Source organism: Heterodontus francisci, chromosome 9 (genome assembly GCF_036365525.1).
Source record: "Heterodontus francisci isolate sHetFra1 chromosome 9, sHetFra1.hap1, whole genome shotgun sequence".
In the NCBI taxonomy this organism is placed as follows: Eukaryota; Metazoa; Chordata; class Chondrichthyes; order Heterodontiformes; family Heterodontidae; genus Heterodontus; species Heterodontus francisci.
This window is the reverse complement of record NC_090379.1, coordinates 20,071,031-20,087,063: the sequence shown is the minus strand read 5'-3', so window position 1 is coordinate 20,087,063 and position 16,033 is coordinate 20,071,031.

Genomic DNA, 16,033 nt, shown 5'->3' with positions numbered 1-16,033 from the left:
CTGGCATGGATTAAGGATTGATTCACAGGCAGAAAACAGAGAGTAGAAATAAACGGGTCATTCTTGCATTGGCAGGCTGTGACTGGTGGGGTACTGCAGAGATCAGTACTTGGGTCCCAGCTGTTCACAATATATATCAATGATTTGGATGTGGGGACCAAATGTAGTATTTCCAATTTCGAGGATGACACAAAACTAGGTGGGAATGTCTGTTGTGAGGAAGATGCAAAGCAGCTTCAAAAGGATTTGGACAGACTTAGTGAGTGGGCAAGAACATGGCGGATGGAATATAATGTGGAAAAATGTGAGGTTATCCACTTTGGTAGGAGGAATAGATTTGCAGAGTATTTCTTAAATGGTAAGAGATTAGAAAGTGTAGATGTACAAAGGGACCTGGGTGTCCTTGTCAATAAGTCACTGAAAGCTAACGTGCAGGCGCAGCAAGCAATTAAGAAGGCTAATAGTATGTCAGCCTTTATCACAAGAGGATTTGAGTACAGGAGTAGTGAAGTCTTGCTTCAATTGTATAGAACCTTGGTTAGACCTCACCTGGAGTACTGTGAGCAGTTTTGGTCCCCTTACCTTAGGAAGGATATTATTGCCATAGAGGGAGTGCAATGAAGGTTCACCAGACTTATTCCCGGGATGGCGGGACTGTCCTATGAAAAGAGATTGGGGAAACTGGAGCCTGTATTCTCTAGAGTTTCGAAGAATGAGAGGTGATCTCTTTGAAACCTACAAAATACTTAAAGGGATAGACAGGATAGATGCAGATAAGATGTTTCCCTAGTTGGGGAGTCTAGAACCAGGGGACACAATTTCAAAATAAGGGTGAAGCCACTTAGGACAGAGAGGAGGAGAAATTTCTTGACTCAGAGAGTTGTGATTCTTTGGAATTCGCTACCCCAGACGGCTGTGGAAGCTCAGTCACTGAATATGTTTAAAGCAGATTTCTAAATGCAAATGACATAAGGGGATAAGAGGAGAGTGTGGGAAAAAGGCATTGAAGTGGAAGATCAGCCATGATCATATTGAATGGTGGGGCAGGCCCGATGGGCCGAATGGCCTACTCTTCCTTCTATTTTCCTAAGTACCAGAATGCCAGAAGTGCTGAGCTGTGGAGTGGAAGGAATGAACACAAACGTACAGACAGACCAAAGAGAAAGCAAAGAGTCAGGGATCTTAAAGCCAGCATAACTGTGTGTTACAAAGTTTGTTTTTCTATGTCCAAATTTAACTATTAACCTTTTGTTCAAAATTATTCTGGCAGCTTTGTGGAGAGGGCTATATTACATTGTATGAGTGTTTGAAAATGTACAGCTGGAAACTGTATGTTGAGTTTTCTTCAACCCAATGTTTTTATTTCCCTATTGTGTACAGTTGAGTATAAAGAGTAGCAGCATGTCAGATGCTCCTGAATACCTGGAAGTATTGAAATCCGCTTCTGCCAGCCAGAAGCTTACAGTTGCGTGTCTTTAATTTTTCCTCCATGTTACGGTGCCTTTCACTTGTCAACATGCTTGAGTTGCTGTAGAAGGCTTGTGTGGCAATGACATCCCAAGCAGCTGCCCAGGCATCACTGCAGCTAGGTTTAGAAGGAAGGGCTAGAAGGGAAATGCCAAGGTGGGAAGTGGTAGAAATAAACACAAACACACGCACACGTGTATATACATGAACATATGCGCACATGTAAGCATGCACATTCATGCATGCATATGCGTACCCGTGAGCACGCACACACACGTATATGGCCATGTACACAAACACACACGCACACATGTTCAGACATGCATATGCAGATGAATATATGCACACTCAGGCTGCACACAGACAAAACACGCATGCACACATGTGCACATACACACAGACACATGCGAGCATACACACATCTTCCAGTGAAGCAGTATTGAGATATCGATGCATTTTGCATTGGGGGATAGAGGCCATCAGATGTTTCCGCCTGAAATTCATCCCCCAAACATTCATTTAGCGCAGAGAAATCAGGCAGAACATGGGGCAAATTCACCCTCACAGAGGAAGTTCAGGAACTGTGTTATTCGGGAATATCGAATGTGGAAATTCGTGCCCTTTTTTCATCTGCATTGTGCCCATAACTTGGGTGCCATTAGGGAGCAGAGTGGAAGAAAATCCGCTGAGTGTTTTCTTCCAAAAATACAGTTCTGATTCTGCTGCTTTTGCCATGACAGATAGCGATAACAGCATGATTCATTATATTATTTAGCTATTTGTATCACATTGCCTGAGGAGAAAGTGATCTAGTCTGAAGGGTTGTGGGTGGAGGGGTCTGTGAGAGTCTACTAGCGTAAACAGAGACAGGATTCCAGGGACCGAGTGGCAGAAGAGACCTAAGCACATGTGGGCTATTGACATACACAGGTTGCAGTCTCTCCTGATTTGTGTTCTGTTACTGCGAGGGGAGGGGAATGCTGGAGTCCAGTTTCCAGTATGGATAGGCTCTTCACAATTTGGTCAACTTGGCTTTGTAAACTCCTAATTCTGAGGATTCAACTGTAGAACCTTCTAAATGTAAAACAAAAAAAATAAAGTCAGATTTGCCCAGATGCCCATCCCGAAACCCCAAGTCTAGAGTACGGTTAGAAACATCCAACTGTCTCCACCCTCCCCCGTTTATTGTCATGGACTCCCTGGGGTGGGAGGAGGTGGGAGTCGTTACTTTGGTTACAGTGTAAAATAGGTGATAGTAATTTATACAATATATAACACAGGGAATGTTCTTTCACATCAAAAAGTGGGGGATGTTAATACTGGAGAAACAAACTCGCACCACTTTATAAACACAATCAGTGCCAGCATCAAATTTCCGTTTTTAACCTCCATTAACTTCAAAATGACCTCCCACCTGGAGTTTGATTTTACTCTAGGGTTGCTAACCCCCCCAGGACTGACCTGGACTCCCCAGGAATTAAAGATTAATCTCCAGTACAGTGCTATGAGTAACCCCGTGAGAGAAATCATAGGGACATTCAAAAAATTGTGCGTTCTTTGTATCTTCTTGGAACACTTTAGCTTAATAGTTACAAAGATTTTGGAGATCGGGAAAGAAAAGTCTGACTGGGTTGGACAGTGATAGGTAGGTGGTGATGTGATAAAACCTTTGGAAATATGTCCTACTTGAATTAGCAAACTTATTTCAATCAGTTGCAGGCAGCCTCACTACGGGGAACAAAACATTCAAGACCGTGACTGGCATTTGATTTAAAATCATACCTTTGCTCTGCTAAGGCCTAAACAGTCAGAAGTTTCAACCCCTACAACACACATCAAGTCCTGGTACAATGGGCCAATTGATGTCCTACTGTGCTGAGATTTCTAAGACTCTACTTATGATCTGCTCACTGTGGGAGTGTCTGCTGCTGGCACTGACGAGGTTTATAAAGTGGAGAAATGTTCCTTTCTCCAGCATTAACATCCCTTAGCTTTTAACTTGAAAGAACATTCTCTGCGCTATATATATAAAATATAAAATACAGCTCAAGCAAGCAGTTGTCATGTCCTCATGAGGAGCACAGGACAGAAAGCCAGCCTAGAGTCATATTGAAATCTTTGCATGTGGCAGGCTGTATTAGTCTCGTTGCAGTTCGCACTTAGCTTTGTCGGTAGTATATGTCTGTGCGCTGAGACAGAAATACTGTAACCTTCAAAATATAATGCTTCTTTGTACAGCCTCCTTCCCTCTCCACAGACTTTGTATTAGCTTTGAAGACATGTCAAAGAAAAATACTTTAATGCACTGTCACTCATAAGGATTCAAACAATGCTGGTCCATTAATTGAATTGTTCCTGTAATAATCTAATTGCCAGCAGATTGATGCCACTGACTCCATGTTCAATCAATATTACCATATTCTGCTCGCCTTTGTTTGAAATATATCGAAATTCAGACAAATTAACCTTTAGCCTGTGAGAGCAAAATGTGTGTTGTACCCTGCACAAACTGCCCATAGGAGTCATAAATAACGATGAGTGTGCAGTTACTAGTAATACAGAACTCACATTACAATTTGACACTGATAAAAAATACATTTTGCCGTAGCTGAGTGCGATCTTCTCCTCTCACAATATCCACACATATATGTACTAATTAGTTCAGTCGCTGGATAACAGTCAGGCACAGGAACCTCGCCTGATTGTTTCCTATTTTAGCTCAGGGGAATGGAGCCCAATCATCGCGTTGTTACGACCAGGTGAGAAAGGGGTCTCGGGTACCCTCTCAGCCTTCACCTGGTCTTACCGTAACAAGGTTTAATTTTAAACACATCTTGTTTTGAGCTCCCCCTTGGTGAATCCTTGTTCACTGCTTTCCAATTATAAGGCAAAGAAACCAGTACAAACAGATTTCTTAGGTTTAAAGAAGAAAGGTTGAAATTTATTAAGCTTGAACCTAAATTCTAATTCAGTTGACACCTACGGATACACGATGCATCCATGCTAGCATGCATATGCAATACACACATGCAAATAGAGACAGAAGTGAGCAGAAGAAAAATAAAGTGGCAAAGTTTGAGGCAATATCTGAAGAGTTTTTCTTATGGTTCTTTGAGCTCACTGAGACTCCTTGATTGTAGGTAGATCTTGCTTTTCGTTGAGGCACAGTATTCTTCTAAAACCTTGTTCGCAGTAGGAGAGTTTTCTCTCTTAGGGTTCATGCATCTTCAGTGAATTCAGAGGCTTGTGAGAAAGAGATGGGAGCAGACAGGAGAGCTCAGTCCAGGAGCAAACAATCTTTCTGAGCTCAAACTCTCTCTGGCTACTTTAAAAAAAAGCCCTGGAACAGCCAGTTAGTCATGTGACCAGCTGGTCCAACCAGTCCTGGATTGTATCACCTTAGCAATCTCTGGAATGCTCCTCTTACACACAATATGAATGTGTTAGAGAATGGTCTTTTGTCTTTCCAAGCACTGCCTGTTAATATACAAATGTATTTCCAGCCACGGCTGATCTGTTTAATAAGTCCTTTCCTCACTCCAGCAACAGTTTAAAATCAATGTTCATGACAAAATCAATGTGCCTCATTCTTGGCAGATGGGGGCCTAGCATGACACCCCCACACCCAGCGGAATGAAATGGGATTGAGAAAAGTGCATTTCATTAAAAGGTTCAAGTGAAAATAAAAGATACAGAAAAAAAAGATGCATTTTTCTCATTCATTCACAAATCCAAAAACCTAATAAAATTGCCCCTTTTGGCATCCCAATAAACATGTGGTTCTTTGGGGAAGTTTTTCTTCAGTTTGCCCATTTCCATGGCTGCTTAGGGTCTTTGAGATGGTAAGGTTTAATTAGCCCTGAGTTGGAATTTTTTTTTCAGAAGATTCAGTAATGGGCAGGTCTATTCTGAACTCTCTTTCAGTGCTCTGCTGAGTCATGCAAAGGCTTTTGACTTCAGGGGATGGGTGGTTCGCTTTTTTTCTGACTGTGGGGGAAGATTCTCTGCTAATCTCCCCTTTGTCCTCTGGGACACTCCTGCCTGCAGGTATTTGTGCAGGCTCTACTGCACTCCTCTGTGGTACTTCACCTAGGTGTAGCAATCCCCTCATGGTTTCTCTGCCCCCAAGAGGTCTTTCTTTGTCTCTGCAGGTTTCTGTAAATGCTGCTAGAAACTCTGATGGGGTGCTTCTAGTGTCAGCATTTAAGTAGGAGGATGTGGATCTAAATTTTCAAATTTTTGGGTTTGGTTGACCTGACAATAGGGCTTTTCATCCAGGATTCCTCCCGGACTTCCTTTAACCTGCCCTCTTGGTCACTTTTTCCCCTTCCCTTTCTAACCTTTTGCCAGCCTTGGGCCTGCCTGTCCCCTTTTGTTCTCGGTTGGGGTCCCTTACAGTTCACCAGCCCTCTGCAGGAGGGTCCTCCTAACACCAGTACAGGACTTAGGGGTGCAGGTTTCACTGTAGGTTGGAGTTTCCCCTCAACCTGGCACATGTGGCAACTCCTGTAGTACTCCACCACATCCTTGTGGAGTTTTTGACCAGTCAACCTGCTATGTGGGCTTTGGTCTTTTGTATACTGGCATGTACAACCACTGTAATCTCGTGGGCCCTTCTTAATATTTCTCTCCAGTACCTCTGCGGCACCACTAACTGGTGAGCCACTGTCCACTCCTTGCTCTCAGGTCTGTAAGGAGAACTCCATTTCCTCTTCAGTACCTCATTCTTTAAATAGTAGCGATCAGGGGCTCCCTCTGCTTCAATTTCAGACTGGCCAGCCTGTGCTAACTTTCTCAATACTGGGTCAGCTCGCCGAGCCTCAGCTAGGGAAGATTTATTTAACTCATTCCCTGGGTCTTCTAACTTTCCAAAGAAAGTCTCAGACAGACAGACCTGATCATCCACCTGCAGTGCTATTTTAGTCTCCTCTGGAGAAGCTGGTTTGATCATGGCTTGATCCACTACGCAGACAGGGATACTGCAGAGGTTCATCTCCTACCACTGCCCTGTCTCTCTGACTTCCTGCAGGGGGCTACCACCTTCACCCCTGCCAGATCATTACCTAGGAGCAGGTCAACCCTGTCCACAGGCAAACTAGGGACAACATCTACGGTCACCCATCCCGAAACTAGGTCACATTCCAGGTGGACCCGGTGTACCGGTACAGGCCTACACTGCCTCCAATACCATTCACCACCATTTTGGTGTTCACTGTACTCTCTGGGGGAAAGGGCAGGGCTTTTCCCAGTAAAAGGGATCCAGTGGCCCCTGTGTCCCTGAGAATTACTATGGGCTTGCTTGCCCCACTCGAGGGGTATGGAGTTACTTTCCCTTCAGAGACAAAACCCTGATATCCTTCAGGAATCCTATTAGCTTTTCCTGCACTTGCAATAGTAAGCTTCCTGGGTTGCACTCTTACTGCAGTTAAAGCTACAACTTGCTCTGTAGTGTTCTCCTCCAGGATCCCTTCTTCACTGAGCAGATGTGCCCTGATTAACCCTACAGGTTTTCCCTTTAGTTTCCAGCAGTCAGCTCTTAAATGACCAGTTGAGAAAGGGGTCTAGGGTTCCCTCTCAGCCTTCACTTGGTCTTACCAGAACAGGGTTTAATTTTAAACACACCATGTTTTTAGCTCCCCATTGATGACTCCTTGTTTACTGCATTCTAATTATAAGGCAAAGAAACCAGCACAAACAGATTTCCTTAGGTTTAAAGTAGAAAGGTTGAAAGTTATTAAACTTGAACTTAAACTCTAATTCGATTGACGCCTACGGATACATGACATGCCCACACCCAGCATGCATACGCGATACACACATACAAATAGAGACAGAAATGAGCAGAAGAAAAATAAAGTGGAAAAGTTTGAGGCAATATCTGAAGTGTTTTTCTTATGGATCTTCAAGCTCACTGTAGAGTTCTTGATTGTAGATAGATCTTGCTTTTCATTGGGGCCCAGTATTCTTCTTACACCTTGTTCGCTGTAGGAGACTATTCTCTTTTGGAGTTCATGCGTCTTCAGTGGATTCAGAGGCTTGTGAGAAAGAGATCGGAGCAGACAGGAGAGATCTTCTCAGTCCAAGTGCAAACAGTCTTTCTGAATTCAAACTCTCTGTGGCTAGTTCAAAAAACCTCCTGGAACATCCAGTTAGTTCTGTGACCAGCTGGTCCAACCAGTCCTGGATTGTATCACCTTAGCAGTCTCTGGAATGCTCCTCTTACACACATTACCTGGTGATCAAGGTCCATTGTGGGTTGGATGTGTCAGGGAATGGTCCTTTGTCCTTCCAAGCACTGTCTGTTAATATGTAAATGTCTTTTCCAGCCATGGCTGATCTGTTTAGCAAGTCCTTTCCTCACTCCTGCAACAGTTTAAAATCAATGTTCATGACAAAATTAATGTGCCTCATTCTTGGCAGGTGGGGGCCTAGCATGACAGCGCCCTTACCATTTCCCCAGCTGAGACCAAATAACAGCACAGAGCAGATGCAAACCTGGGATCTTACTTATTGGTGTGCATAGAACCACATCATGCAGTGTGTTACTATTCATACTTCTTTAATTGAAGCTTATGGTGTGAAATATGGTTAAATTCTTGCATCAATAGTGCCTGTCTCCTATTCTTTCTCAGCTGCTCAAAGCTGAAAATATCCTTGACTCTCTCTGTCTTCCCATCTTCTGACAATCTGCAGGCTGTAAATCCCAAGTTTGTGATCAGTATTTCTCGATGTCCATCATCTTTTCTCCTACCGTTTTCTACCTTGATGTCCTGTGCACTGGCCATTGACATTCACTTCTGAATTTTTTTTTTAAACTCCTTTATAAAGGCCAATGTTTTCTACAATTTTTGGCTTGCAAGTCACATTTCTCCTCAGAAAGGACACTAAGCATTTTTCATAACTGCAGTGGATTCAGAATGAAGTGTTGGTTTTCCATTGAGGATTCTCTCTTTTATTTTGCAGTGCTTGGCATCCATTATAACAACATCCTTTCTACCAAACAGGTTGCTGCCAACAATGTTCCAATGCCACCACACTGGACGGTGTATGGATAGTTGTTTATGTTGCCTTAAGCTACAATTGCTGAACACTTCCATCTACCCATTGCTACAACAAGGCTCCTTTAAAAACACAATGACACAGTAACGCAATTAGAACCTCTCTTTATTAAGTTTGTAAGTAAAAGATCCAAAATGAAGCAATGGGTGGCACATGATGTCACGTTATCTGTGATCATGTCAGTCACTAACAGTTAGAATTCGCTTTTCTGAGCTATTTGAAAGACATCACCTGAAAAATTGGATCACAATAGTTTGCACTGTTTGCCTGTGCTGTAGCCCAACTTGTCTGGCATCTACGTGGTAACTGTGAAGTGGGGTGTTGGCAGCAGATTCTTCCTGGATCCCAACCTGTCCTACAGAGTGCCTGGGAGGTTGCCTCTTTAATATAATGGCAATGCATCAGAATAAATCACATAACTGTTTTTGGAAGTTCTCTGGGCTCCTGTTATTATTTGACTTGATGTTTTTTGCTTTAGTGATCAGCTTCACAGATTTAAATCCAAATCTGCTCATCTCTCTCTTTCTCTCTCTCTCTCTCTCTGTGAAATCCTCTTAAACCTGCTACTGGGCCCAACCATAAAAAAAATGAAATGGCATGTTCAATTAGTAACTCAGTACTGGCCTCAACACTTGAAAAGTGGAGAAACAGCTTTAGATCAGAGATTTCAAAAACGCTCACTCTATTGTAGGTAAACAAAAATTAGAGGGATGATTAAGTCTGAGACACAGAATCACAGAATTATAGAATTGTTACACTGCAGAAGGAGGCCATTCGGCCCATCGTGTCTGCACCAGCTCTCCGAATGAACAATTCACTCAGTTCCATTCCCCTGCCTTCTCCCCGTAGCCCTGCACATTCTTCCTTTTCATATAACAGTGTAATTCCCTTTTGAATGCTTCAATTGAACCTGCCTCCACCACACTCTCAGGCAGTGCATTCCAGACCTTAACCACTCGCTGCGTAAAAAAGGTTTTCCTCATGTCGCTTTTTCTTCTTTTGCCGATTACTTTAAATCTGTGCCCTCTTGTTCTCAATTCTTTCACAGATGGGAACAGTTCCTCTCTATCTACTCTGTCCAGATCCCTTATGATTTTGAATATCTCTATCAAATCTCCTCTCAGCCTTCTCTTCTCCGAGGAAAACAGTCCTTACTTCTCCAATCTATCTTCATAGCTGAAATTCCTCATCCCTGGAACCATTCTCGTGAATCTTTTCTGTACTCTGTCCAATGCCTTCACATCTTTCCTAAAATGCGGCACCCAAAACTGGACGCAATATTCCAGCTGAGGCCAAACTAATGTCTTTTACAAGTGCAATATTACCTCCTTGCTCTTGTACTCTATGCCTCTATTAATAAAGCCAAGGATACTGTATGCTTTATTAACAGCTCTCTCAACCTGTCCTGCCACCTTCAATGACTAATGCACATATACACCCAGGTCTCTCTGATCTTGCACCACTTTTAGAATTGCACTCTTTATTTTATATTGTCCTTCCAGGTTCTTCCTACCAGAATGAATTACTTCACATTTCTCTGCATTGAACTTCATCTGCCACCTGTCTGCCCATGCCACCAACTTGTCTATGTCCTTTTGAAGTTTATACTATCCTACATGACACAAACCGCAAGTTCAATTTACATTTACGTAGCGGGTTACCACCTCTTCCAGACTCCTCTCAGATCACCTTACACACAGTAAGTCATTGTGAAATTCAGGGATTATTACTAGGCAGGTCAATACAGCAGCCATTTTCTACACAGTGAGATCCCATTAACAGCAGCCACATGAATGACCAGTTGTTCTGTTCTGTGGTGGTATTGGGTGAGGGAGGGAACGTCGGTCAGGACACGATTCCTCTGAAATAAAACAAAATAGAATTCTATTTTAAATTTTTACTCTGTAACTATTTGTACAACACATTCCAGCTCACTCCCATTTCACAAACTCTCTCCTCAGGGTAAGGACTCAAAACATCAGAACATAGGAACATAGGAGAAGGAGTAGGCCATTCAGCCTGTTGAGCCTGCTCTGTCGTTCAATTAGTTCATTGCTGATCATCTACTTCTACCCAACTTTCCCGTGTTATCACCATATCCCTTGATGTTGTAGTATCTAGATAGCTATTGATTTTTGTCTTGAACATGCTCAATGATTGAGCTTCCATAGACCTCTGGGGTGGAGAATTCCGAAGATTCATCACCCTTTGAGTGAAGAACTTCCTCCTCATCTCTTAAATGGCCTATCCCTTATTCTGAGACAGTGTCCCCTGGTTCTAGATGGCCCCCCCCCCACCCCACAACCCCGCCAGGGGAAACATCCTATCTACATCCACCCTGTTACACCCTGTAAGAATTTTATAAGTTTCAATGAGATCATCTCTCATTCTTCGAAACTCTCGAGAATACAGGCCCAGATTCCTCAATCTCTCCTCATAAGACAATCCTGCCATCCCAGGGATTAGTCTGGCGAACCTCCATTGCACTCCCTCTATGGCAAGTATATTCTTCCTTAGATAAGGAGACCAAAACTGTACATAACTGTACATAAAACTGGGGCCAAGTTCCTCCAACATGACAAATCTGCGGCTACTCCACCCAAGTACCACTTTTATCTGTGAATCTATAGACCATAGAAACATAGATAATGGGAGCAGGAGTAGGCCATTTGGCCCTTCGGACCTGCTCCGCCATTCAAAAAGGATCATGGCTGATTGTCTAATTCAGTACCCTGTTCCCGCTTTCACCCCATATCCCTTGATCTCTTTGGCATTAAGAATTATATCTATGTCCTTCTTGAATATATTTAATGACCATGAGCAGTAGCATAGTGACTTAATGCATCTCACAGAAATAAACTTCTCAAAAACTTGATGAAAACAACAACATGTATTTATAACATAGACAGGGAGGTGTAATTAAAAATAAAACTGCATACTGAGCCAAAAAAGGCGATATTAGGAGGGGTGACTACAAGCTTTGCCAAAGAGCAGATATTATCGGGGGTCGTAAAGGAGAGAGAGGGAAGTGGAGGGGTTTAGTGAGGGTAGTCTAGAGCTTGGAGCCTAGACAGCTGAAGGCACAGCCACCAATGTTGGCTCAAAATGAGGGAAGGTACACAAAAAGATGAAATTTAAAGGGATGAAGAGTTTGGGGGATTGGGAGGGGGGTTTTCTGTTGGCGTGAAGCAAGTTGCAGAGATAGGATTGTGTGAGTCCATGAAGGGATTTAAACACAAGGATGAAGGAGCCAATGTTGGTCAACAAGAGCAGTGGTGACGGTGATCAGCACTTGGTGTGAGTTAGGATACAGAGTATTGGATGAGTTGAACTTAACAGAGCATGGAGGATGAGAGAATAGCCAGGGCAGCTTTGGATTAGTCGAGTATAGAGGTAAAAAAAGGCATGGGTGAGGGTTTTAGCAGATAGGCTGAGTTGGGATGTTGGCAGGTACTGTTATGGAGATGGAGGTAGATGACTTTGTATGAAGAGGCTGTGAGATCAGAAGCAATGGGCACCCATAGGAAGTGAAGCATTTTGGAAAGAAAGCCTTCAGACATGATGAAAAGGATAAGCTTTCAGAAAGCAGAGAGGCAGATAGTGAGATGAATTGGTATTAGAAGGGAATTCCAAAGAGGAAGCACTGAATGATTGGCCTATGATGGAGGAGTTGTTGGAAAAGGGGAACATGTAATAGTTCAGAGACAGGGTAGCAGACAGTGCGGGCTGGGAGATGGGGCTGGAAGATTTACAAGAGAGGAAATTACTCCCTCCAAACTAGCTGACACTGCCTGTGTGGAGTTTGCAAGTTCTCCCTGTGTCTGCGTGGGTTTCCTCCGGGTGCTCCGGTTTCCTCCCACATGCCAAAGACTTGCAGGTTGATAGGTTTATTGGCCATTATAAATTGCCCCTAGTATAGGTAGGTGGTAGGGGAATATATAGGGACAGGTGGGGATGTGGTAGGAATATGGAATTAGTGTAGGATTAGTATAAATGGGTGGTTGATGGTCGGCACAGACTCGGTGGGCCGAAGGGCCTGTTTCAGTGCTGTATCTCTAAACTAAACTAAACTAAACTCCCAATTGGGAGCAGTGCCTACAGGGAACACTTCTCGAGAAATTATGGGCGCAGAGCCCATGAATTTCGATCCATTCATTCTCATTTTAATTTTAATGGATAAAGGTCACAGGTTACATACCTGATTTTCCATGCGAGTGTTGCCGCCAGCTGGGAGTGCCAGATGGCAGGACCACCCTTCTTTAGGCTGAACAATCAAGCGAGTGCTTTCGAAATTACACTCAATGCTTTATAAACTGCAAGCATTCCCTTATCTTTATAATCCATCCATAAAAATCTCTGAGCGGATTTTGGCACAAAATGGCTAAAGGAATGTTTTCACATGATAAGACACTGCTCCACACATTGAGTGCATAAGCCGAGTGGACACTTCAGCGCAGTACTTTCGGATGAGTCATTAAACTGAGGCCCAGTCCGCCCTATTAGGTGGATGTCAAACATACCACAGCATTATTTCAAAGGACAGCATGGGAGAGTTCTAGCCAATATTTATCCCTCAACCAACACCTTAAACAGATCACCTAGTCATTATCACATTGCTGTTTGTGGGAGCTTGCTGTGCGTAAATTGGCCGCCCCCTTTCCTACATTGAGGCAGTGACTACAATTCAGAATTACTTCATTGATTGTAAAGCAGATTTGGATGTCCTGAGGTTGTAAGGGGCACTATATAAATGCGAGTTTTATCTTGGTTCTTTTTTGTAAGTGAAAATATTTATTCATCGATGACTCATCTGACTTGCGTTCTTTGATGCTTTCGCAACTGATACAGCAGGCAATGCTTGTCCATCCCATACAACCTTCCCCCACCCCCAGACCCTGCCGTCAGCTGGATCTGGATCTTGTGGACCCGCAGTCAGACAATTATCAGTTTCTTGCTGAGCCAGGGCAACTGGAGCATGCACTTAAGCCGTGGGAGTTTGCAGGCAGCAGAGGCCCACCTGCTCAGGTGTTGGTTACTGGAAGCAGCAGGACCAAGCCTCCCTGGGTAATGTCAAACCAGCAACAGCTTCAGCCAGATCTATAAATTCACTTTGAAAAAAACAGAATAATGTTTATAACCTTCTGAATAACCGAGGACAAAAGAGGCATATTTGGAGGAGGGAGGAAGAAAAAATAAACATTGCAAAAGTACTTGTATCATAACCAAAAACTGAAAATGCATCATGGCAGATAGGAGAAAAAAATTCATGATACAAATAACTGGGAATGAGCAGTTTTAGTGAAGGATAAAGAATTACATTCATCCTATACAGGTGTTATCAATTGGTAGGTAGATAAAACTACAGATCTAACTGAAGCCTGTATCAATATCAGTATTATTATATATATTATTATATAAATATTTTTATCTGCTGCCACACATGACATATTGTTTTAATAAATGCGCTTTATTACAGCATCGTGCAGGTGCTGTGGCATTGAGGTAGGAATGGGACCCAATAAGCAGCTGAATCCACTGTCTGGGGCCCAAACTATCCACAAGCAATAGTTTACAACAACAACTTGCATTTATAGAAAACTGAGCTGTGAAAAAAAAAGGTTAGAAAATTGTGTTGTTTTTGCAACTGGGAATGAAGCAAATAACAGGGAACCTTCTCGACAGCAGCAACTTCAACTAATACCTTTAACATTGTAAAACATTCCAAGGCACTTCACAAGTAACAAAGTTTGATACTGAGCCACTTAAGTAGATGTTAGGATAGGATAAGTTTTAAGGAATGTCTTAAAGGAGGAGATGGGTACAGGTATGGAGAGGTTCCCCAGTCTAACACTTTAGGACTGATTTTTGTCTTTTTATAGAACTTCTCCATGTTGCATGCATTCCTCTTTCAAGCGCTGTTTCTATTGTATAGGATTTGTATTGTATTGGTTGTGTTACTGGCATAGCAAGGCCTGAACTAATTCAGTCTCTTTCAAGTAGAGTTTTATCCAAAAGGCCTGGGAGCATTTTCAGAGCTTAGGGCCTAGGCAGCTGAAGGCACGTGCTGGATTTCAAAATAGGAAATAAAACTAAGTGACATTATGGGAAATCTATAAGCTGGTTGGTAAGTAACAGCTGTTATTACCTGTAAATAGCTTTAAAAATCAGAGAAAAAAAGTTTTTTTTAAACCCTCAAATAGTTACCTTGTAAGTGATAAGGTTAGTACTACCAAGGTTTTTTTAATTAGTATAATTTATTAATAATTACTGATTAAAATAGTGCTGTTTGGACAGAGACTAAGGTTGTGAGTTAGGGCCTAGACAGCTGAAGGCACGGCTGCCAATGGTGTAACAATGAAAATCGGGAATGTGCAAAAAGCAGACCTGGGAGGAGGCAGATCCGGAGCGGGACCTGTGGAAATAAACAGCGGGGCTCGAGGCCCTAACCTACCTCAGACCAGAGCAGCGGCAGTCAGTGTGAGGGATTTTACTGACTAGGGGAAGGAGGTGCTCTTGGAAGTCTTTCTTTTCTTTACTGCCTTTTCAGCCTCCACGGTATAGGGGAAGAAGCTGATTGGCAAGTAATTGGTAAGTTATTCCACTTATTACATTAACAATAGTTAGTTTGTAAAGCTAAGTAATGGCAGGGCAGCTCGGCCAAGTGGAATGTGCCTCCTGTGGTATGTGGGGAATTGTGGACGCCCCATGTGTCCTTGACAAACACATCTGCAGGAAGTGTCACCGGCTGCAGAAGCTTGAGCTCTGGGTTTCGGAACTCGAGCAGCAGCTGGAGTCACTGTGGCGCATCCGGAAAGCAGAGAACTACGTGGATAGCATATTTCAGGAGGTAGTCACCCCGGAGCTTAAGAGAGCACAGGCAGAGAGGGACTGGGTGACTGCCAGACAGATAAGAAGGTCAAGGCAGGTAGTGCAGCAGTCCACGGAGGGCATCCCACTTTCTAACTGGTATTCAGTTCTGAGTACCGATGGGAGAGTTACTCTGGAGAGTGCAGCAAGAGTGATGACCATAGGTGGATCATTTGTGCAGGGAGGGAGGAGAAAGGACAAGAGAGCAATAGTGATAGGGGATTCTATAGTCAGGGGAACAGATAGGCATGTCTGTGGTCAAAGACATGATTCAAGGATGGTATGTTGCCTCCCTGGTGCAAGGCTCATGGAAATCACCAAACGGCTACAGGGCATTCTGGAGGGCGAGGGTGCATAGCCAGAGGTCATGGTCCACATTGGTACCAACGATATAGGAAGAAAGAGGGATGAGATCCTGCAGGCTGAGTTTAGGGAGTTAGGAACGAGATTAGCAAGCAGAACCTCAAAGGTAGTAATCTCCGGATTACTCCCAAAGTCACATGCTAGTGTATAGAAATAGGAAAATACACCAGATGAATGTGTGGCTGGAGAGATGATGCAGGAGGGAAGGCTTCAGATTTCTGGGGCATTGGGTCCGGTTTGGGGGAAGGTGGGACCTGTACAAGCCGGATGATCTGCA